At 39.0% G+C, this 24,251-nt stretch overlaps 1 protein-coding gene across 6 annotated transcripts in view; it reads left to right on the plus strand.

Annotated features, from left to right (window-relative positions):
* CDK14 (cyclin dependent kinase 14) overlaps positions 1-23,340 on the plus strand; it is a 319,737-nt gene extending 296,397 nt beyond the window's left edge. For all 6 annotated transcript variants that reach the window (XM_074900249.1, XM_074900255.1, XM_074900252.1 and 3 more), the window contains one exon: positions 19,139-23,340. The gene's annotated coding sequence lies outside the window, so the exon portion shown is untranslated. The remainder of the gene's footprint in view (positions 1-19,138) is intronic.
* Positions 23,341-24,251: the final 911 nt, after the last annotated feature.

Raw genomic sequence — 24,251 nt, forward strand, 5'->3', positions numbered from 1 at the left:
ATTTTGGGCTTTTTTTTAAAGTAAATCCTCTTTAGTAGTACATATAAACAAGAGTTTGGAAGACTTTGTGTGTATGAAAGCATTGGGAGCCTGAGTGAAAGAAAGTTGTTCTTCAGTCTGAATTCTGATTTAGGCCTGGCAAAGACTTAGTTCTTTGGACCAGTTTCACTCTGGAGTGGAGGGAGATTTTCAGGTGAATAGGAACTGATTCACGTAGGGTTTAAGTTAATGAGTTATGTCTTTGCACTGTCTGCTGTCTCCACTGGGGATTAGACTCAGTCTGCCAGGAAGGGTACGGAGCTCATTCGAACTACTGAGGCCATAAGGATGCAGCAAGGGTATAGACAACTGGCATTTTTATTTTTCAGGCAGGGCAATTAGTTGCGTTAGCTTAATCCTGTCCATGTAGCTTGGTTCTCGCAAGGAAATTTTCTGCTTTGGTACTAAAAAATCATCAAAGACTACCACTAGAATTTTATTTTTGTTTGTTGTATGAGATCATTTAGAGTATGCCAGTGGCTGCTGCAGCCAGTGAACCTAAATAAATGTCTATTGGATATCTGTTTAGCAGCAGGCTTCATTATTTTCAGCACCGTCTCTGTGTAACCTTTTAATCTAGTTCTTGTCTTTGACTTTTCATATTTTATATATTTAACCCCCTTGATGCAGATATTTTGCATTAAGTGCTTTAGAAATCCTGATTTACTGCCTCAAGGGATTAACCAGAATTCCAGTATTCTTGCTTTATCTACATTCATTTACACAGCCCATTTATTTCTAATAAATATGTTGGCCAGATCATATTTCTCTGCAAACTCTAGGCCCTGAAAATAAATTTATGCAGTGACATAATGAAAATAATAAAAACTGTCTCGCATATTGCTCTTATTCTTGGTTTAAATATCAGCTTCCAAAGGCACAGTGGGTTTGTATTCCCCAAGTAAACACCACCTTTGAGGTTCACACTGCAAAGCTCTAATTTTTAGTTGACTTCTAAGGGGATTTAATCAAACTACAGGATATATGATTCAAAGCAAAAAATGTAATTAAGAAAAATCTTTTTCTGTAGGCAGAGAGCAGCTTGTTTTCATTAATTTCATGAAGAATGTTGTTTTTCTTGGCTGAAAACTTAAACTCATGGGACAAAGGAAGATTTATGGGGTGATCCAGAAAATCACACAGGTTTTATGTTGCAGTGCTGTTTTTGCAGTGACCACTAGAGTCCCTATAGCTGCAACAATCAGTGTTTCTTTTTATAAATCTCTATTTTCAGAAAGGACTTTTATTCAGAGATTAACTTTGAGCTAAATATATGCACACAAAGGCTCAGTGTATATGTAGTGTGGTAAGCACGTATATTCTAATGTAAACAATTTATAATACTTTAAGAGCTCTTACATTACAAGGAAAAGTGAAACTGAAGTAAGAATGGCTATTTAGACCTCCTATTCGTATATGTCGTGTGCTTCTTTGTCGTTATGCTTTATTTATATGTATGGCAAACTCTCTAGCAGTTGCTGAAAGCCCCTAGAAAAGAAGAATACAGACATGATGTCTCCTGCCCTAATCCTGCCAGGTGTCAAGAGCACTTGTGAGGTGCTTGGGCCAAAGATCTGTGCACTGTATAAAGTTTTCACTTTTGTGATCATTAGAGTGGAGGTACAGAGCCCAAGATGAGGCTTGGTTATTGGGCAGCGGTTGCTTATTTCTCCCTTCTGAGGTTTGACCCCTTAGATTTGAAGTTCAAACTCAGCTTTAACTTTGACATACACATTTTTAAACCAAATACTATGTTTATTTAGTTAACTGTATCAAATGAAATACCTTTTGTATCTTTAAAAATCTCTAGGAAGATCAGTAATGAATGGTAATGAAACAAATATCTTAACAGAATGCTCTTTCATTAGCCATAATGTCAGCAAGAGTGTCTACTTGTTCAATATTGTAGTAAACAGAAAAGTTCATGGTTCAGTGCTTAAGCCTCTGAGCTGTCTCCCCAACTGTTCCTGGCTGCCAGTATTTTACTTACTCAACAGGAAACTAATTTAATTAGTACAAAGAACAGGCCAGTACAGACGCCTGTATGAAAATTCTTTCAGTTTTTAGAAGGCATATGCTAAATTCCCTACATTAGATGGAAAAACGGAGATAATAAAATTTATACAATGGAATATCTATTATCCTGTATTATCAGAGGTTGCTGTCTCAAACTGTGTTACTGTGGTCTTGCAACATCAAACCAGACAAAACATTTCAGTTGAAATACATAGAAGCTGATAGTAAATTTGAGAGATGTTTCGTAGTATGAAGCTCTTCATCCTATTTGTGACTAATTGGAAGATGTACCATTAGTTCTCAGCAACACTGTCTTCTCCTGAAGTCTGCTTCAGGAACTTTAATAAGTGACAAATTCAAACAGTAGTTAGGAAATACAAAAATTAAGGGTTCAAATTTTATTTCCTCCATCTGTGGTCTCTGCATTCGTCTATACTCTTCATTTGCAGGATCATATAGTAGTATTTCTTTGGGATCTCAAATCGCATTTTTACAGCATAATGGATTGTAAATACGGATAGTCAATGTTTCTTTTCATCCCATCATTCAGTGTTTGATCCTATGCATTATGGCTACAGCATCCATACCCTGCACCAGATACAGAATCATTAATTTCCATAGAGGCTTTTCATGATGCATTGTATTTAGTTCCTTGCAAGCATTGGGAAGCCACCTCTGCAGTACTTCCATGAGCTAAGATGGCACAGAGGTGTCCATTTTACACACTAGGAGCTGAGGCACAGGTATTAAAATGGCAATTGTTAAAAATAAATCCATTTTTCTTGCCTGATTTCTCAGAGCTCCTAGCATCTTTTAGTGTTTAATATGTTCAGATTGGATTTCATTTTGCATTGACCTCAGCTGGAGCAGTGAATGCTCAATGTATCAGCAGCCCAAGCCAGGAACCATCTTAGATTATACAGAAAATGAGTTGCCAAGTGAATTTTTGTTAGAAAAAAAAAAAAAAAATAGGTTCATATAACTTCTCTAGCATCACATGAGCTCTGATAAAACTTTCCTATCATTGTGTAGGAACTATGGCAGAAGGACTCAAATGCAACTTTCTAGGCATTCAGCTACCGAAACATTCATACTTTTTTTTCATCTCCTGCTCAACTTACTTGAGACCTTCCAAATTCCACAATAAAGAAGTCAAGGGTCTTATTTTCAGTAGAACTCTTTGTCTCACAAAAGCAGCGTATAGTTTGAGCAGTGAATGTGGCAAGGGTCTCATGTAGGGCGAGAAAATGATTATGTGTTAAAGACTACTGCAGATGTAAAGAAATTAGATGCAATATTGCAGAAATATTTTGAACTCCTTTTAGGAGTTGTAGTTTCCCGAATTTTCAGAAACCAAGGAAGTGAAAGAAAGAACTTCTGGTGTATGGAATCATACTGATGCCTTCTTTCACCTTCACTGAGATGTGTTGCCAGTGGGATTCATATCCTTCAACCCACAGTGTGAGGCCAGTAGGTAGCAGTAGGAGGTGATTATCCTCAGTGTCAGGCTGACACAAGAGAAAACACAGTGCACTGTGCAAACAAGCCTACCTGCTGTTTGTTGGACGGGAGATAATGTTGTGTGACCCAGGAATAATAGGTCCTCCTGCCACTGCTGAAAAGACATGTAGCCTTCTGGCTGTACGCTCTTTGCCATCTGCCCTCTGCCTCTCCATGTCTCCTTCAGCCCCTTTTCTTGACATTCACGTCCCTATTACCTAACCTGGTGCTTCAGCCTGCTTCCCCTCTTCTTGTCAAAAAGGAGTCAGCCATGGGATAATGCTCCATAGTGCCTGTCCTGATTACTGGGTGTTTGACTTGAAACGTATTTTTAATATTGCTCTTCTGTTTAATACCCCTCTATTGCCCTCCCCCCCTCCAAAAAACCAAAATGGTATTTGCAAGGATGGGAAGAGGAGTCCATCCCTCTCCTTATCAAAGTTAAATGTTACGAAAGTTAGTTCTTTCTCTTTCAACATGTTATCCTTCTGTCTGTTTTGTTTGCCTGTCTGTCCTGGTCAAAGATTGAATGACTGAGAACGTGGCAAATCCTGGCTTTCTTGTTTAACCACTATTAATCACCTGACATTACATTCAGAGCTAGTTTGCACAAGATATATGAAAAGCAAAGAGCCTCACTCAAATTCTGGCTTAACTGCCAGGCACATTTTCCCCTCCCATCTGCTGCGTTCATTATTATTTAAAAGCAAATCAGGAGGCAGAATTGGATTAGCAGAGTGGGTGGCACTAGTGGAAAACAAGCTCTGTGTTGCCAGTCACCCTGCCAAGTTCATGTGAAATTGCCCGTTTTAGCTGGCAACTTCAGCTTAGCTTGGTGTGATGACATATGGGCCCGGAGGGTAAGAATCTATTTCCATATTATAGCAGCTTCTGCTGTGAAACCTCGTAGTTTGTAGCTGTGCGGTTGCCTGGCTTTGGCTGCAGACTGCCCTCCTGGTCTGCTTTGCCACACAAGGCTCACTAGCCATCGTCTCGGCTTTTTCGCAAGGTTCCCTTGGCAGCTCTACCTACATGTTGATCCCCGTTTTGTCCCCAGCTACTCAACTGGTCCCAAGCTGTAAGCTTGTTGAATGTCAAGGAGCAAAATAGGAAAGCTCATTACCCCCTTGTCTGTGGGGCCCCTAGAATCAAAGGATAGAAATCAACCCTTTGCTTTGACTCTTAAGGGTCAGTAGGTTTCTCAAAACAGCAGGGATATTTATTTTATGTTTGAAAAATAAATAACATAGCATGTATGTTATACGTCAACTCTAAACTCAATCACCTCATAAATAGGTGTTTACAAATGAAAAATTAACTTCTTTAAATTAATAAAAATCCCCTGTTTCAAATATTAGCATTCTAAATTTTTTCCAGGATATGATTTCAGCATCCAGTGTTGTCTATTGTACTTCTGCATAAAGGAAGTTTTGGTGCCTTGCATTGAAATCCATGTGACAGGGATACCCCCAACTTAGTCAATTCTGTAAAATAAGCTCAAAGATATTTCAGAAACCAGACTGCCCCTAAGTTCCTCAGCTGTGATTACCGAGTTAACAATAACATTTCTTATTTCAGAAATCCTTTTCATCCTCCACTTACTATATAAGGAAAATAATTAAAATAATTCTATGCAAAGCCCTTTCAAAGCACAAAGTATGTATCTCTCTGAGTTTACAGTACCGTTATTGTCAGTTACTACTTGCATGTTCTGAGGAGGGAGAGTTACAGGCTGTTGACATGCCTTTAAACTATTTATTATAATTGCCAGAATTTCCAGTGCCCTTTTTAATCACTTTTTTTTTTTTTTTCTTTTTTTTTTCTACTTTGGGCATGCTCTACTGCTAGACCTTACTTTAAAAACCTTTGTTTTGGCAATAGTGAAGGGGAGCAGAGAAACCTCACTGGTGAGCGTATATGATCCACTTCTGTGCAATGTGAAAAATGAAAGAGTTTATTCCTATTAATCTTTGTTATCACAGCCTGTGCATGGTAACAACCCTGGTCTAACACAGTTTGCCAAATGTGGACAAAACATGATGCGCAATGCCATTAAAAAACTCCAAGCCCTTTTAATGAGGCGATCAGCAGCACCTCAGGAGATGGGAGTTGGTGTGCAGGTCTGCCTCCCCTTCTGTGCCTGTACCTCTCTGCTCACACTGCAGTGGAGGGCTTCTTATGTTTGACATGACTGTTGTTGTCATCTTCCTGCTGTTAGTTCAGCATAATGGGTTGAGAGAAGTGTCAGGAAATGGGCAAATAAGTCCCAGTCATTGATCAAAACCTAACATTCTTGAATATGCATGTATTTCTCACCAAATGGCTGCAAAATTGGAACATAATGCACCAGTAAGGCAGTTAGATAGTATCACTATTAATATATCAAACCAAAGGCCTGTGTTTTGGAAGGATTTCATTCTGTGATGAGCTCAATTTATGAAATCCCTGCTGGGGGTGAGAGATGTGATCAGTGCTCAGGCTCCAGTGGCAGCGTCTTTGTCACTGCCTGTGAGGAGACCTGAACACATCACTTAGGCACAAAGAAGCAGCTTAATTCTTTGTTCATTCTTTATAAGAGAGCTAGTTACTCATTTCTGCATATGTAACTGTTATCATCCTTCATACCTAAACTATATTTTGTTTCTGGATTAAATTAAGAGTACTGTCATTTTTTGGAGGGGTCTAATAATCTGTGATAATAGGTGGTGTTTATATTCAGACACCTGTATTTTAAGGTGAAAAAGGTAGAAAGTCCTAGTGTGACAGAAAGTCACACTGTCTGGAGAGAGCAACATGGTGTTCTCCTGGTGCATCTATTTCACCCTGTTTTGATAATTAGACCCAGAGCACCTCTGTTATAGAAGTGCTGGCTATCGTTCTGTATTGTTATTATCTGCCCTTCCTTCCTTCCTTCCTTCCTTCCTTCCTTCCTTCCTTCCTTCCTTCCTTCCTTCCTTCCTTCCTTCCTTCCTTCCTTCCTTCCTTCCTCCTTTCCTTTCCTTTCCTTTCCTTTCCTTTCCTTTCCTTTCCTTTCCTTTCCTTTCCTTTCCTTTCCTTTCCTTTCCTTTCCTTTCCTTTCCTTTCCTTTCCTTTCCTTTCCGTTGCCTCATATCTTTGATATTTTTCATAAAGATTAGCTACACTTGACATGACTCATAAAACAAATACAAGCTAATCAGGTAGATTGAACTTCAGTTGGCATGAACAAATGGGACTTACTGTAGTGCAGTGCTGTTCAGTAATGCTAGAGAAGTTTCAATTTGAGAAAAGCCATCGTAAACGAATTTATATGCCCACCCAGATTTATTTTAATTAAAATCATCCATGAGACTTGGCTGTTGCTTTGACTACTAAGTACTTTACAAATAAGCTTAATAGACATGTTTGTTTTTTTCCACAGCTGTAAAAATACATATTCTGCTACATGATTGTTTTTTTATCTGATTTATTTAAATAGAGCTAGGTAAAGATGCAGTTTATAGGAAAGGTTAAAGGGTCAAAATCCTATTTAATTAACTTATACCCACTTGGGAAGCAGCCAAGGTAAAAGAATGCAGTGAAAGTAAGCTTCAAATAATATGAAATCTTTGAAAAGGACTAACCACCTTTGGTGAAAGGCTTTCCTGTTCTTAACCTTGTGTCATTTAAACTATTTAAATGAGCTATGCAAAACCTTACATTTATAATGGAGCTTCAAAAAAAAAGATTAAGCATCTCTTGCAGTTACAAGAAAACTGATGCTTATGGCACTGAAAAGAAAGTATTTAGTACTCCATCTTACCATGATCCCTGTCTTTGCATACCACAAAATGCATGGTATGTTGCACCTGATTTGACATCTACATCTACTATTTCTGCCACATGTATGAAGCCTCTCAAGCATGTGAGACTGCTTTTTCAAAAAAAAAAAAAAAAGTCTTTCAAAAAACAGTTAGAAGGAGGGGGGAATGTCTGTAATATCTGAAGAAGGCCTGATTTTCAAAGGCTCGTGGATGCTGCATGGTTTCTAAAAGTCGTGTCTATGAGAAGTACCTCACGTTGGATTTCCCAAACCATGTGTTATATTTGAACATCTTAGTCATACATGTGGAGAAGGTTCTTACTGCAGCCAGAGTGGGAACTCTGAGAAATAAAGTCACTGAGCTGCTTTGTGATCTCTTTATATACTGGATAGGATATCCTCATTGCTGGAGTGATGCTCTGTAGAGGTGCCAATTCTGGAACATTTTTTCCATTCAATGCCACAGAGACTGCACTGGGGAAATATTTCTGTTTCAGTGCTCCATATAGTTTTGTATGTAAAAATGGAACTGGCAGGGAAAAAGCAGCTGGCCTGAAACTGCCAGTAACTGCTTCTAATGTCATAGATTTTTGCAAGAATCCCAAGTGGGAGCTGTATGGGTGAAAGGACTGCATAGCAGTATTCAATACCAGCAGAGCCTATAGGGAGTGAGCAGAGTGTCAGGCAATATCCCATATAGATACCATTGCATTTCCTAACCTGGGATTTTTTCTCTCTTGCACCATTCTAGTCTTAGGAACTGTTGGGTTAGGAAACAATTCAGTCTTGAAAAGGTCGACTCCAAGGACTTCCTGATCTCTGTCAAAGCCATTGTATGGCATTCATGGTGTAGGTGGACACATAGCCTAAGAGCTTTGGACATAATAGTATTTGGTAATATATTCCAGAATTTAAATAAGTCTATTACTTAAACTTGCCATTCATATAACATACTGCAATTATGGGAAAGATCCTTCTGATTCAGCATGTGAGGTCTGCTTTCTGTCTAATTTTATGTGTGCTTACAGATTGCAGTGCTGTCCAAAAAAATGTATTTTAATTGACATGACCACTTTGGCATGATGTTCAGTCTCTGAAAAGCCACAGCAGCAAATAAAATGTATAACCAGATGGTGCTTAGCTGGAAGGATCTTTGCTATCCAGAACACAACTCCAATAATGTCTGTTTTGTCAAGCTAAAACAAAGGCATTCATAACTCCACATTGCAGATTAATTAAGAATTCCTTGCTGGTTTGAAAAGTACTCTCTAGGAAAAACACTAACAAAAATAAAAATACAGGTGATAAAACTAACAAAAATAAAAATACAGGTGATAAATGGAATATATTTTTTTTTAGTTTACCCATCCCTCTTTCTTCTTTCTCACCCACCTGGACATTCATTCTTTCTTCTCCAAAGAAGATCAAATAAACATAATTTAATTCCAAACTGCCTGTAAGTACTTTCAGGCTACTACAATGATTTTGGTCATGATAAACATTCACACTTTGTTTTCTTAATATTTAGCATTTATCTGTGGGAACTAAAGTAATTTATACTGTTATGATCCCCCACAGAGGTATCTTTAAATTCCGAGAAATCTTTGTTTTCTGTAAGCCAAAGAGCAAAATGGTCCACACCCATCTCAAGACTATCCCATAGCTACTTTGTACTGGTTACACTAGAAGGATTAAATTCGTTCTAAGAGCACTTATCTTTCAAGAAGGAACTTGGCTGATATTAACAATCACATGTATACAAAATGCCCTATTTTTAAATACCTGTGGATCTTTGCATGAGGCAGTGCTTAATTTTTGGGAGGAGATGAATGCTAATGAGTCATCTGGCAGGCATTTAGTCTATCTTATGTCATTTTCTCCAGCAGTCTTTGATTTGGGGATAAAAGCTATGACAGGGAAAACCAGGAATAAATTTCCAAGTAAGTTCTCTTATTTACTTGTTCCTATGTTAGATGGGGTGGAGAGGAGGGAGATGGTCAGGCACATCATCTCATTTGGCTTTTGAGTTGGTCAGCTGTTGTTCTTCAGACAGAAGAAATATGCTTAGGTTCAAGTTGATAAATTGCACCATCAAATAACAGTAACCATCAGTCATGAGACTGGTAGTCAATATATTTAACGTGCGGTATTTGGATTAGGACACAGTTGATCTGCTCTCCCTGAACTGAAGGGTTGTATTCTTCATTCAAAGCTAGATACTGACCTACAAAGAACCAGATATTTTTCTATCCCTTCTGACTTGAAGCTTCACAAACTGTTAAACATATCCTTAATATGTTGGCAGGCCAACATATTTTTATTGCTAAAAAAAAATGAAAACCAACCAAAAAAATTCAAGGAACTTTCAGTCAGAGGCATGGGCTCTCAGCCGTCTCTTCTTTGCTGCTCCCTTGAAACATGTACAGGAGATTATCGTTATTAGGCAATCTTATGGGTATTCCCAGATCTTTTGAGTATGGTTTTCTTCCTTTTTAATTAGTAGGTCATTATGCGACAACTTCTCCCTAAGTGGCCAGCTAAGGCAGATTTCACTGTCTTTCTGGATACCTGAAAATAATTAGCCATTTGTGAGCTGGGAGGTGGCTTCAGATTTTAGAAAGTGAAGCTTTGTTATGAGTAATGCATTGGGGAACTGCTGTTGATGAAAAATCAGAATGTTATTCCATTATTTTGTCTTTGCAGGCAAAAACAGAGCAATAAACTTCTGCCTAGCTCTATCCAGGCAGTTCCTTCTTTCTCCCTTACCGGTTTCCAATCCCATTAGTTGTGCTGGTGCAACTGTTTATAAATTTGATGTAAACTGGATCACTGAGAAGATCTACATTAAAAATAATCCCACTTATGATACTTTTAGTGATCCAGCATGCAGGGAGTCCCACAGAGAGTTTTATCAAGAAAAGTGACAGGGGCACAAGTTGCAGGGCAGGAATAAGGAGTGAGCTTTGTGAGCAGTGGGAATTCCTTAGGCTGGCTCTGCCACAAAGATGAGTCATGGTAGAAGGGTCCCACAGCTCAGATCACTTGCACCCAGTTGCTTGTAGTTGAATCTCCAGTCCCTTGGCTGTTTGGTTTAGCCAGAGAGTGCAATGAGGAAATCTCTCACCAGCTCTTCCTGGTGCTCCTTTTCTCCAGAGAGGGGTTCAAACCAGTAACAGACCTGTTAACCAGAGCATTAATGGCTGTATATAATTTTCCAACAGGTATTTCCTTTTCTGAGTTCTGTTCTATGCGACCATTAACTGATAGGCTCTCTTTTTTTTTTTTTTTCTTTCAGATTTTTTAATTAAGCTATCTACAAATTTTATTCAGGCATAGCATTTACTTAGCTGTTTCTGTGTAGAGAACTGGTGCTACAGCTGAGATAAGGATCCTATTGTGTCAAACACTGGCAAAAACTGTAGGTTTGGGTTCTCTCATTGTAAATCCAGGGAGACAGTTTTTCTTCAGTTCACATTCAGTCAGTTTGACAGGCTTTTTTGAAAGTTATCAGGGTGAGAAGCATAGCAATTTAGACACATCACATTAATAATTTTTTTAAAAGTAGAGGGGCTCATTTGGATTTCTTGCATGTTGGAATCTAGAAAATCTTTGAGTTACATCCTTCAGTTTTTCTACTGATACAGTCATGAGTGAAAATCTGTGCCTTTACAGGGATTCAATTTTAGAGGAGATAAATCTTTAAGCCATTAAAAATATAAACAACATACTGAATCCTGAAGCCTTTGGAAAAGGAAAAACAAACAGGAGGCTATAAGAAGTTGTAAGGATTTGGCTGTTTGTCAGGTTTGAGAAGTATGTCCTTGCAAAAAAGTAGCACTAATATTTTTCTGGTCTTAATGTGTACCAAAACCCTCAGCGTACTTTTTTTTTTTTTTTTTTTTTTAATAAGGTTTCTGTGGCTTTGCTTGCAAACTATATTGAGCTCAATAATACTGGTATTTTTGTAGTATCTTCGTCTGAAGTATTAGTTTTCCCAGTGCTCACTCACAAAGAGCTGTGCTTTATTCTCAAAAACTCTAAGACATGTAGTAGATTCAGCCCTGGCCATTTTTCATGTGAAGCCTTATTCAAATGGTAATTGTAAAAGGCTTTGTGGACTTTGTTCTCAACTCAAAGAAAAAACTTCAGCTGTGGGCAGCTAGGGTAGGAAAGAATTTTTGCTGAAAGAGTTGGAGAAAACTAATTTAGAAGTTGCCACAACCACTCAAAAGTTAAAGGTATACCTACAGATCAACTGTGAAACCAATCATGTTATCAAATATCATTCTAAGTGAATATTGTGGATAAAATATATTTCAGCGAAGACCAGGACTTATATCCCTTTTTTTCCTAGCAAGACACACTATGAAGGAATTCATTATATTTTGAAGAGACCTGTGTGCAAAGTATGCACAGCTGATTTGCAATTATTGATATGCACATATGCTACTTAGCAACTGGTGTATAATTTAAGGGTAAATCTTGGCTCTTCAGAATCAGCCTGCCACACTGGACTGTTGGATGCACATTCACAAAGTTCTAGGCCATGTGGGACGTTAATTTGGGGCTTTTATTGTACATAAAGCTACGATTTGGAAAACTCACAGTCCAAGTAAGGATTTCAACAACTTCCAAAGTTTGCAGCTATTCTAATATTGCAGTTTTGTTAAATTTAACTGGATTTATGTAATTTGAACTCTTGCTGGCTCCAACTAAAATGGGGCACTCATTTTGGGAGACACTCTAAACCTAGATGCTGGGATATAAAATAGAGCCCCTGTTACAAAGCAGAGGTTACAGGGGGATAAAGTGACTTGCTTACAGTCACATTCAGCAGCAAAACCAAAATCTTGGTTTCTGCTTTCCAGCCCCATATCCACTGTGCCATAGACCTCTCACCTTAAAAGAATATATCACTTATTTAATGTACATATACACATAAAATCATTCAGTCTATAATTATGTTACTATTCTAACTCTGACTAGTTTACAGTCTTTGTCTAGCGCTCACTTCTTTTAGGGTCATACCCTCGCACCCACCCTGAAACTGCAGTCACCTCCCATACACAGATCCCTCTATTTGGAGTTGCAGTGCTCTGTTCAGAGCCAAAGTCCATCGGGGTTAAAATTCCTTGTGGGAATTCTTAAAACAGGAACGTGTCCATATGCAATCTGTATTATGATTCATACACTGGAACTCTGGAGAAGAACATACAGCAGTTTTTATCACTGAAGATAGAGGCTAGGAAATCCAGTGTGTATAAGAATACCAATGTAGTAACTAAGACACAGGGGGAAAGAGCAAGAAAAAATTAATCAGTAAATCCTTTGTTACTTATTTGTCAAATGTGGTTTACTTTTAATGACTGATAGTAGTTATTATTATAATGAGTAAGTACCCTGTACCGAGTTGTCTGTGAAAGAATAACAGCTAACTGTTGCCAAAATAATCCAGAGGTGTCATTGAAACATTAAATGAGATTAAATATTGCTAAAGAAATGTAAAGTGAATTGGAAAAGATGTGGCTCATGTGACAGGAGGAAGGTGAGGATGTTCTTTCTTTATTAAGTTACGCCCCATCCTAGCAAAAAGATTGGAAGTCATATTCATAGTGTGCTTGGCAAAGGAGGTTACACCTAATGCTATGGCCACACAGGTAACATGCACGTATTTTGCTAAGGCTTCTCTATTTCTTTAGTTATTGTGGTGCAGGATCCTAAATTGACACTATAAATGACCATATCAACATGGGCTTTAACACAAGCTGAAATGAAACTGTAATAATTCAGCTTCATTCAGTTCCTGAAAGTTGCTTTGTAGACACATCATGGAGAAGAAGATATTTTGTTTCAGTGCGATTTTAGAGATGATGCAAATCCACCATTTTCCAGTGTGTTACAAGGTATTTGAGTTCAGGAATCACATACCAGCCTACAGCAGAAAATATTTTCTTCAAACCCTTCTTGGTTTGTAAGAAAATCATAGTTTTTCTAGTGTCAATTTTTTTTTTCCAAATAAATTTTTAATGACAGCCTTAAGTCTTGCCTCTCCTGTGTATTTTGGGGCATGGATAACTAGATAAAACTAAAGCCCAGCAGAAAGCAATTTTAGTAATCTTATATTTAGCCTTAGTGAACAGTATTCCTCAGGAAACCACAAACAAGGTACAGTCCATCGGAGAAAAGCTTTCAACAAAGCTAGGCTGTATACTGAAATAATCTTTGAACTAACACCTCTGAAGATACGCAGAGCAACTTTATAGGCAGTAGTCTACTGAGCCTTGTCCATGGGGTAATTCAGAGCCTGAGCTAACAATACCGCAGATCAATTATTTTTCATATATTAGAACAACCGCATTTGTTTTAAATCTCACAGAAGTAAAACTTTCCTGCAAAAGAGAGCACTGTATACACTATGAAAATTGTGGTTTTTAAACCATATATTTATAGAAATGTCTTTAGGTACCCATGCTTTCCACACACAGGTTCATACATATATATTATTTATGCTTGCATTTGTGCACATATAGACATAGATATAAAATAAGACGTCTATGCATTATTATATGCATATATATATATATATTTGAAGGGGGAAAAGAATTTATGGGAGGCTGGCCAGATTTAATTTGTCTGCTTGTATTTAGCACTTAAGGGTTTATATGCTCAGTTTGCTCAAAAGAGTGAAGAAGTACTCCTTGCTTATGCCTCAAATCAGAAATGCATGAAGTGCAGCTGCAGAGATAATACATTCTCCCCAAAGGCTTTGGCTGAGCAAATTAGGTGTCAATGGGGTGCCTGCGCAGGCAGTACTCCCTCTAATTAGTCTCTTGAGCCTAGTTGGTGGCGGGTATAAGATGATCTAATCAATTGGTCTGTGTCTGATGGTACCTGTAAAAATCCTAGCAGGCAGAGCTGTCTCCCACAGGTCACTCACCTGCACAGCGGGAACGCTCATTTTCATTTTTCATCTCTTCCATCACATGATGCTGACAGTTGGTTTTAAGAAAATTGAATCCAAAAAATATCTAGTTCATAGGGCATGTAGGTCAAAATAAAGTTGCATTATGGGTATTGGTGATCCAATTAATTAATATTTATAGCAACGAGTTGCATGTAGATATTATCTGAGTGCAAATAGTATTGATAATGTTTAGCTGGCTTTTAAAAATGGCCTCTCTAACAAAGGTATGAATAAAAGGTGTGGGCAAAAATCACCTGTTAATAGTATACTTTTTTTTAGAGAGGATGAACAGTATCTGTGGTGTGTGCAAGTGTGGTGGAGGGACAAGCAGAAAGAATATATTGTTGATGATGTTAAATACCCCCATATTTCAGCTCATAGAGAATACGGTATCTCCAGTTGTCAGCACACATTTTTATTTTAAATCTGGCATTGTAGAATGAATACTCTTATAATAATGCTAAATCAGCTGCCACATAAATAGACCTGCACTCTCAGTGTGCTTTGCATGCTAAGGACTCTGCGGGAGCACCACTCCACCCTATGTGATGATAATTTATACAAAAATTAAAAGCACCTAGAGAAGGATTCTGATGCTGCCAAAAGGAGCATGTATTGAGTTAGTGATTTCCATTTTACAGGAAAGGACATTCTCTTATTAAGTAAAATATTTACTAAGAAAAATATCTGGGATTTAGTCACCCTCCTCTGCCTCATGTCTTGCGAGCATGATTAATGTTTAAATTACAAGCTTTAGTATCCCTTCCTAGAACCACTGTTACATCAGCAGCTACTGCATTCTGAAGTTGGCGTCTGCCATTTTTAAGGTGGGTCAACACCTTATTTTATCCCATTTGAGATCTGGAACAAACAGGATGTATGCAGCAGATGATTTCTCTAGATAACAAACATACAATTGAGTTACTTGATTTAGGTCACTTGATATTTCAAGCACATCATTTACTTGCTTGTAATCTTCTATTAGGTTTAGTAGAGATGTCATGAAAAACAAAAGTACCTGGACCTGTGATAAAAAAATACAACTTCATTTTTAAGGCAGTCTGCTACATTTCAGGTTTTGTGGTTGGTTTTGTTTTTTTTTTCTTTTTAAGCAGATCTGAAAGAACCCTATTTTGCTCTTGGGAAATCACAAGTTGTAAATATTCCATTTAACAACTTACGCTTTTATAAGCAAAGCTGTGACCAGAGGCCATAAACACAATCTGCCAAGTCACCAAGCAAAACTTTGATTTGTATGATCAGGAAAATGTATTAAATTCTAAGCAAGTATATTTCTGAAATATATCTTTAAAAATGCAAATGTGGAATACTAAGCCATCTGGGAACTGAACAGCAGCCCTGTGTGGAGGGCCCTGCCTCGGATCTTGGATGTGTGAACAACTGATGTTTCAGTTCAAGAGCCCCACTGAAGAAACAGTAGGTTTTTAATAAAAAGATTAGTTCACACCAATCTAATATTTCGTGTTTGGTTTATTATGGATGGATTTTCTGCTGTGGACAAAGAGAGGCCCTCCTCTTTCACCAGTTTAGGGAGGTGTCAATTTGATGTGAGTCTCACCTTAAACAAAACAAAAGCGAAGAGAAGGAGGCCTCCTGTCCCACAGCACAGCAATTACAGCCCTCCGCTGAGAAGTGGTATATCAGTGTTCAGTTTCTTTCTCTGCTTCAGGAGAGGTAGACCTCTGTGTCCCACCGCCCAGGAGAAAACTGGCACTCCATGAGGGCACTCCCAAGGAAAGGGATTTCACCTGTTGACTCCACTTTGAATCAACAATAAGATGAATATGTTATATATTACCAGAGTATGTATTCCTAACTACCAGGCTTGTTTGCTGTGTCAAAGATCATGTAAGGATTTTGCCCAGTGGAACTGTCTCAGCAGCCAAAAATTAGGGTTCAGCCTCAGAACAGCCTGGCTGTGCAGGTGTGCAAGCAGTGGGTTGCACTGCCGGCATGCAGGCCGGCTTCCCAAACCAGGCAGGCGGTGCACTTCAACAGGTCTCCAGAGAAACTGTCATCACCAGCTAGCTGCTCCCTGGTTCCTGTTGCACTATGTCTTCTAGCTTTCTCCAGACAGAACCACTGGGGAGATGTGGTGTCAAATCATCTTCTTTTCCAGCGAGTCTACTGTTTGATCTAGTCTAAATCTTGAGCCTATGCAGAAGGGGGGAGGTGGCAGTGCCCACCATACCACTACACAGGCTCTTGGCTTCACAGGAAACCAGTTACCCGGTTGTAGCGCTGGCATAGCAGGACCCAGCAAAGCTGGAGCTGGTAGAGTTGTGATCAGAAATCTGTCAGCTGTCTTATACTGAGCCAGAACAGGAAAACAAATGAGGTTCAGCAAAAAACTTTGCAGTCTCCCGTGCACATTTATGTAACCTCTGCTACCCTGTGTTCCGTCCTTGGTTTGCAGTGGTTGCCAGTATGCACAGGCTTTTCTACCCCGTGTTAAATGGTAGCAGCTGTCAGTTTGTTAATTTCTAAGGAAGCTTTCAGTGTTCTAGGGCTTGATTCTGGAAGTTCTAAGCCTCTGTTGAAGGTATTCCCCATTTCACATGCTCAGGCCCTGCCGTGGAGAACGTGTCATCAGCTTTGTCTACTTGACTTGAAGCCAGAAAATGTGGGAAATGTCACTGGGAAATTGTAGCACAACCCTGGGAGAATTGTGATGCTCATCTCCTTTAGAAATCGCCCTGAGGTCCACTGATAGAAAGGAAGAGTTCTGTGTAATTAATGTAATGGCAGTTATTCTCAAATCTGAGCAATTTGGTAGCTCCTGGAAAAGCCTCCATCCAGAGGCTTTTCTGTCCAGATCGTTTTGTTACCTGTCGTAGATGTCCCTGCTGCTTGTGCCAGTCTCTGGAACTCCAGCAATTTGGGTTTAGCCTGAAATCAGGCCAGCTGTTCTGGATCTGGATAGATCTGGCTTCCAAACCACAAGCCCACCTTCCACAGCTGTAGTGTGCGTGGTGGGGGGGCCAAATGCAAGCTCAACATTGGAAGGAGCTTTGGGAGTTTAGTTGCTTCTTTGTAAGGAGGGGCTCCGAAAAGGTCATCCCTAAAAAGTGCTTTTGAAGAAAGGGAAATGTGGGATTTGGGGAATATTGTCAACAGCGTTTCACCACTGAGTAGTTGTGAATCTCTGCATGTTCCAAACACTGCTTTTCTTTTTAAGCTTATGAAGGGTAGACTGAATGGGTCAGCTCTAATGTATTCCTTGAAACAAGATTTATTGGCACTTCAGCTAAGCTCCTAGACCCTGGGGAAAGTGGGTCTTTCATGTGGAATAGACATTCCACACAAACTCCAGAAGTGTTTAGGAAACAACTAGAGCAGGACTCAAGGGATGGTAGACCAAGCTCCAAGAGGGCCCAAGATGCTGCCACGCATCATTAAGAACAGGCTTTTGTTAATCCAGTTCAGGTATTTTGGCACTTAAAGGGCAGAAGAAATGCTCTCAAGAACCACGACAGGAACCCTGGAAATTATGAAAGTTAGATGTTGTGTAGAGATTATGCTGTTTTGATGAAAGCCACAATTAAAATGTTATGCTTGAAACTGCAGTTCAAAACTGATGCCTTGTTTTTCTCCTGCTTTTGAAATAAGGGCTAGACGAGATTCACTGGCACCTGCATCCAGATTGATTTAAATAGTTTTAGGACATGCTAATACAAACCAGTTCCATGCTCAATGAATATTTCAGTATTCTTTTTCTTAAGTGCTAAAATTCCTCCATATCTGACTGTCATCCTGCACCTACATTTTAAAAATGTAGCAGGTCTGTAGTTAGAATCCTTGGTCTTGACAAACCTTGTAAAACAAATATATTTTGAACTTTAGAAAACTGCAGAATTTCTCAGAAAGTCTCACTTTATTACTTGGCATAGATTTCTAGATGGACATTTATTAAGAGTTAAATATATTAATTATAAAATCCTTCCAATGGCTCCAGTTAGCCTTCACCTGGCTCTTCTTGTAATTGTTGGATGTTTTCTTTTAAATTGTTTCCCACATTCTCAGCCTGTCTCCTGTTTTGTGTAAATCTCAAAAACATCATGGCGCTTTCTCACAAGACCGATCACTGCTTTGAGCCTATACAAACAGGAATCCGCAGCAGAGTGAAAGACAACATAAGTGAAGCAGAATGAAAGACAATGTTTATTTTAGGTATATGAAAGGAGAGGTTTTAGTTATCTGTCTATTAATAGAAAAACACTGAAATAAGGGTGAATATGTTTAAACACAGTACACCAAGGAGCTCCATAACTTGGTTGTGTTTGCTGAAATGTCTGTGATGTGCCCCAGGGTACCTCAAATAACTCTTGGGAAGCAAACCTGAGGAGACCTTTCCATAAACTAGTTGCAGGCATTGCTGTGAAGGTGATCACTAGGGACTCCACGAGAAAGGGGGCAAAAAAAGCTTGTAAACCCCTGAAGCTGTGCCAGCATTTAGCAACCTTCCTTTGCTTTCGTGGGGTGTGACCACCTTTAGAAGAGCCAACTGTCTATTTATGGCTGCCTATAATTTCCATGGAGAATGTGAGTGCTGATGGCACCTCTGAAGATTAGCACTTGAGGCAGAGATACATGAATATGGATTAATATATCTCACTTAGGCAACCACCCTGAAAACATTGGTGGTTTAAGTTCATTTTCTTGAGATACCAGCTCTAAAAGTGCTTTGGAAGTCTGTCCTTTGCTCTGAGCTGGTGTTTTAATAACCGGCTTTGGACTAACCTATGTTTTACCAAGTGAAAAATAATTAAAAAATGCAATTCATGACTCTTATTATAATTTATATTGTTTCCTTACAGGATTAAATTTACCAGTTTGGAGGAGGGAAGCAAAAACCTAATGAGGAGGCCGACACCAGGAAGGAACCATGGCCTGTTTCCTTTCTTTCTCTATGGTGGATTTCATTCAAAAGAAAATTGAAGCTGGCAAGACCCTGTTTTTTCCCTGCAATTTATTTAAAACCTTGCACGCATTTGGATACCTTGTGATTTCAGAGAACTATGTGAAGATTAAGCTTTTGCTTACTGATACATGGCATGTACTCTTTCAGTCTTTTGTGTTTGATTTTGTTTGATTTTCCACTGCAGCGCTGCATCTTTGTAAGGATTTTTATGCTTTCACCAGCAATGTCTTAAATACATTAAGACAACACATTTGGTGTTCACACTTCCTCAGTTAACAACTGTACGAAAAAAAGCCAATGGTGGCATAAAGAACTGTGTGTTTTCTTTGAGAGTTGTGCATATTTTGCAACCAATGGGAAGACTATTTCTGCCACAGCAAGCCCAACTTGTCTGATCAGCTGACAATTACAGCACCTTGCCACTATTCTGAAGTGTTGTTGGGTTATTTCTTTTTTCATTATCTCCTCAGACTATTCATATCCATTATAAAAACATGGCAATAATTGCATGTTTACTTCAGTACTCTGAATTTGGTTACTCTGCTTAGGCTATGTAGCATGCCAGTTTTCAAAATAGGCCTGTGAGAAAGACAGAGCAAAAATGATGAGATGTACGCAGCTGACAGATAAACAATGAATTCTTTATGTTTTTATTCCCTTCAAGAATATTTCTTTCTTTTAGGGGTCTTGGCTAACATCTCTATGTTCTTCCTCACACTATTTACCTTTTGGAATGTTTTCTTGAAAACAGATGATGAAACTGTTCTGTTTAATTCAAGGCAGATACTAAGGTACAGAAAAACTTTTGTTGAATGAGCCATTAAATCTAGCTGTATTACTTTGCCACATACAAAGCAAAGTGTAGAATTTTCCTTATCCCAGACTGTTTGCTGTTCCACACCAAAGCACCTTTTGAGTTATTTTTCCATAGGTATTCTGAGCTGATTGAAAGGCACTACCAGATACTGTGTCTTTAGATAGCTTTTCTGAATTAATTACTCAAATGCAAAGTTTGCCAGAAACTAAGTTGTGTGATTTTAGAAAAGGAAGCCCCTGCTACCTTTTGGTTGGGGAGAATTGTGTTCAGGAGTGTGATAAAACTGCCCTGACCATATACAATGCTTTGCATTCAGAGAGGGCAGGGTATGGTGCAAAAACCACTGTTGAGTTATAGTCCTGCTCAGAGAGAAGCACTTGCTAGGCAATATTATTCTACACATAAATTTGACATCCTTTGCTTGCTGGATGCATTGAATTACATTTTTAAGAAGTGTGGTAACACTTTGGTTAGCTTTCAGTGTTTAAAAGGAGGGGAAAAGGATTTGTGCCACTGCCATCTTATTAAACTCCAGCAGTGTTTAATAAGAAAAAAACACCCAATAAGGCAAATCCTTGAATGTGCAAGTAGCTACGAAAGGCCTCTTAATGAACTAGGATATGAGTCTACACTTTCAAAGACCTGAACCGTGGAAATATTCTCAATATTTGCACAGCCATTAAAAGACAGTTTTCCCCAATGACATCTCTGTTTCGGGATCTGGTAAAAGCCATCTGAAAGCCACTTTAAGTCACAATCCTATTTAGAACTTACTACAGTTTTTCCCCCATGTTTATGAGGGGGGAAAAGTGACCACTGAACTTTTGAATTTATCACACACTGAAACTGCCTTAGACTGGTTTGTTTGGGTTTCATGTTTCTTTTTTTTGTAAAAGAAAAGTCTTTTATACATTATCTTTGCTACTTAAATCGTGTGCAGTTTGATGATTAAAATTAGCTATTTTTAGAAAAAAAAAACTTGCTGCAAAAATCTGAAGAATTTTTGAAAATGTAACAAAGATTTCAATTAGGAATATAAGGGTAGTTTCATAGATACTTCTACTTGGCAGCTTAAATTGGGAGGCAAGCAATTACACTGCTTAACTAAACATCTGAAGGTTTAATATAGAGAGTAATTCCCCAACTGTTCCCACAAGCCTAGCACATTACTATCCATAGTGACTCATGTACAGTGTTTGCTTAAGGTATGTATGTGTGTGTGTACACACACGTGTGCGTGAGATTATCTTCTCTGTCCCATTCCCACTTTTAAGCAACCACTGAAATAAAGTTGGTCCAAAAATCTTCAAACTCAGTTGCCCAAAGGAAAGTGCATAAATACCTAGGTTTCTAAATAGTAACTTGATTTTCAGCAGCAGTGAGGTTATCTCGGCTACTGACCAGTTAAGGAGTGACCATGATCTCTTACTTGTGCACCTACTTCCCAGGCGCCCCTACTGCTGCTCCCCTGCGGAGGCTCTGGGCCCTGGGGATGTTCTCCCTGCGCCAAGGGGACCCGGGCTCAGCAAGCTGGTGCTGATAACATGAGCACTGCAAATTGTTCTTCTGGAACATCAAATCTGCTGGGAAATGTCAATTTTTTTTTGAGAAAGTAGAAGCTCCTTTATCCAGGGAACTGACGATACAGCCTTATTTCCCTCTTCCTCATTCCAGCAGAGGCCTTACCTGCATGGTTAGCCCGACTGACACCCATCAGTTAGGACCCCCCTGACAGCTAGCCCACCTCTCAGCATCTTACAGAAGTGGAGTTTTCACCACAGCTCTTCTCAGTGTTGCAAAATGGACTGTTTAAACCCTATCAGTGCACTTGAGATAGCTTCAGCAGAGATCAGTAGCATTACCCTCTTTCTCTGAGTCTTCCCCAATAAGTTTCCTGCAGAATCTTCAAAGGGACAAGAAGAAGCAGCCTGGCCTTCCAGATGTGCTGCAGGTGCCGGGAATGTGGTGTTTCATGCCTTCAACAGTCAAAAGTTGGCTTAAGTGACCCGTAGTCTCTGGGGCACAGTTCTTGAGAAACTGTGGGACACGCTCGGAGTCAATAGCTGGCAGCAGCGTAACTTTCATTTTCCTACCACTTGGCTGAGCCCCAGTAGATCCTTCCTGATGATACTGAGAGGATGTGTCTTTGCTGCGAGAGGGGAGAGCAGCCACAGGGCAGCAGGTGTAGTAGGCAGATAAAAGTGGGAGGGCATGTTCTAACTCTGAGAGAGATCTAATATTAAGTGAATGGGGAAGGGAAGATGGTGATAGAGATGGTCTGCATGATACAGAGATTCCTTACAAGTTCAAGTTCACAGAACCTGACTTTACAAGTCAACCAGCTGGAGATGGCTTAGTCCTCTCTCCTGCTGGGTTCAGATCAGCTCTTATCCACACCCAGCAGGCACCACACCAGTCAGGACACTCCAATAGCACCGATATTACTTTGCTGTATCATGTCCTGGATCGGTTGGGTCCCTTTAATTCTCACTATTGTTTTTAATCAGAACCATGGTTTAGGGTAAGTCGTCAGTACATGCAACACTGAAAATTCAGTCTGCAGTAGACAGAGGCACAGGGTTTTCACTTTCTCAGGAGTTCTGCACTGGGGAAGGAAGGTACGATAATAAATTCCCTGTGGGCCAGTGGGTGACATACACCCCTGTGTGCTGTGTGTCAGCGCACACAACTGAACATGTAGTCAATGCTCTGGTACACTCATATACAAAATACCCATCTGTGAATATTATTGGGTTTATAATCCTTGTTATATAAAATATTTAGGCTATACAGACTGGGGAGCAAAAGGCAAACACCCCATATAAACAGAATTACATTGCATTACTGAGCATAACAATACTCTCCCCTACCACCATTTAGGGGGAGTGACTGTATGTTACTGCCTTGCATTTTTCACATAAGCAAAAAATCTAAAAGTAAAGGATGCACTAATAATTCCCATCCCCCAAAATGCATTTCAATGGTGCTGCATACAAAATCCCTGCTTGCCAGCTTCCACATGGATTTTTGTATGGTGCACTAAGAGGTGTTCTTTTTTTAACAAATAAAAAGGGGAGGGCTGGTACATGAAAACAATGTTAATGTAATTAAATATATATATATACTTCAGAAGAACAGCATAGTAAGCAGTACAGTAAAATAAATGTCGCATTATTTGTTACACCTTGTAATTTGTCTGTATTATGAAAGATGTAATGGTTTGTCAGCTGTAACTGTTGTTTTCTTGTAACATCATATTGAATAAAGTGTAGCAGAATCTCTCTTCTCCTTCCTATATGTGATCTAGACCTAACCGGGGAATAAAGCCTTTCTTTTACTTTTTGTTCTCCAAAAAATTAACAAGGAAATGGTTGCAAACAACAGATTTTTAAGGAATGAAAAATACTTAGAAGCAGGCAGGCACTAGACAGTAATTAGTTGAAAAGATTAGGTAGCAATTCAGTCAAACACATGAGTTTAATCAAAACTACAAGGCAGTGCTGACTACACAGGGCAAGGTTCTTCGCGTTTCTGTCTGTAATAGTAAGTTAATTATTTGGTGTCTCTTTCCATTTTGTTATATGTGTGACAAGGGGCCTATCTACAGTACACTAGGATTTAATTGAAGTAGTAGAAGGGCCAGTTTTCTGGCTAAAAAAAAAAAAAAAAGAAAAGAAAAAACAGGTCTGATATAAATGTCATTGTATGGAGAATAGACTCTGACTTATTGTAACTTCTCTTGAAATAAAAACCTGATAATTCTGGTGGAAAATCAGGCAGAACATACGATATGCATTTTTCACGACTTTGATATGGGAGTGTGATTTACACATGTTCATACTTGTTTATTTATCTCAATCTGTGCGTATGTGCTGCCTGGATTCTTAACCTGATTTGTGCATTAGGTAGGCAAGTGCTCACTCATACTGAATATAACCAATGTGTGCCTTCAGTATTTTCTCTTTTCCATTCCTTTTAGCTTTTTTGGTACTGACACCTTGCTAGGACCTATTTTTAGACAATGAAAGTTAAATCAATCCAGCTTGCACAGTCTTGGTTAGAATATTTGACTGAAATGCCAGAATATGCTGCTTTAGCAAATGTAGAGGTCTATATGAGTCTGTTATCTTTAACATCACTTTGGACTGGGATGGGGGATAGCTGGAGAGCAAATGCTTGTACTGTCCTAGGC

This window comes from Athene noctua, chromosome 2, assembly GCF_965140245.1.
Source record: "Athene noctua chromosome 2, bAthNoc1.hap1.1, whole genome shotgun sequence".
Lineage (NCBI taxonomy): Eukaryota > Metazoa > Chordata > Aves > Strigiformes > Strigidae > Athene > Athene noctua.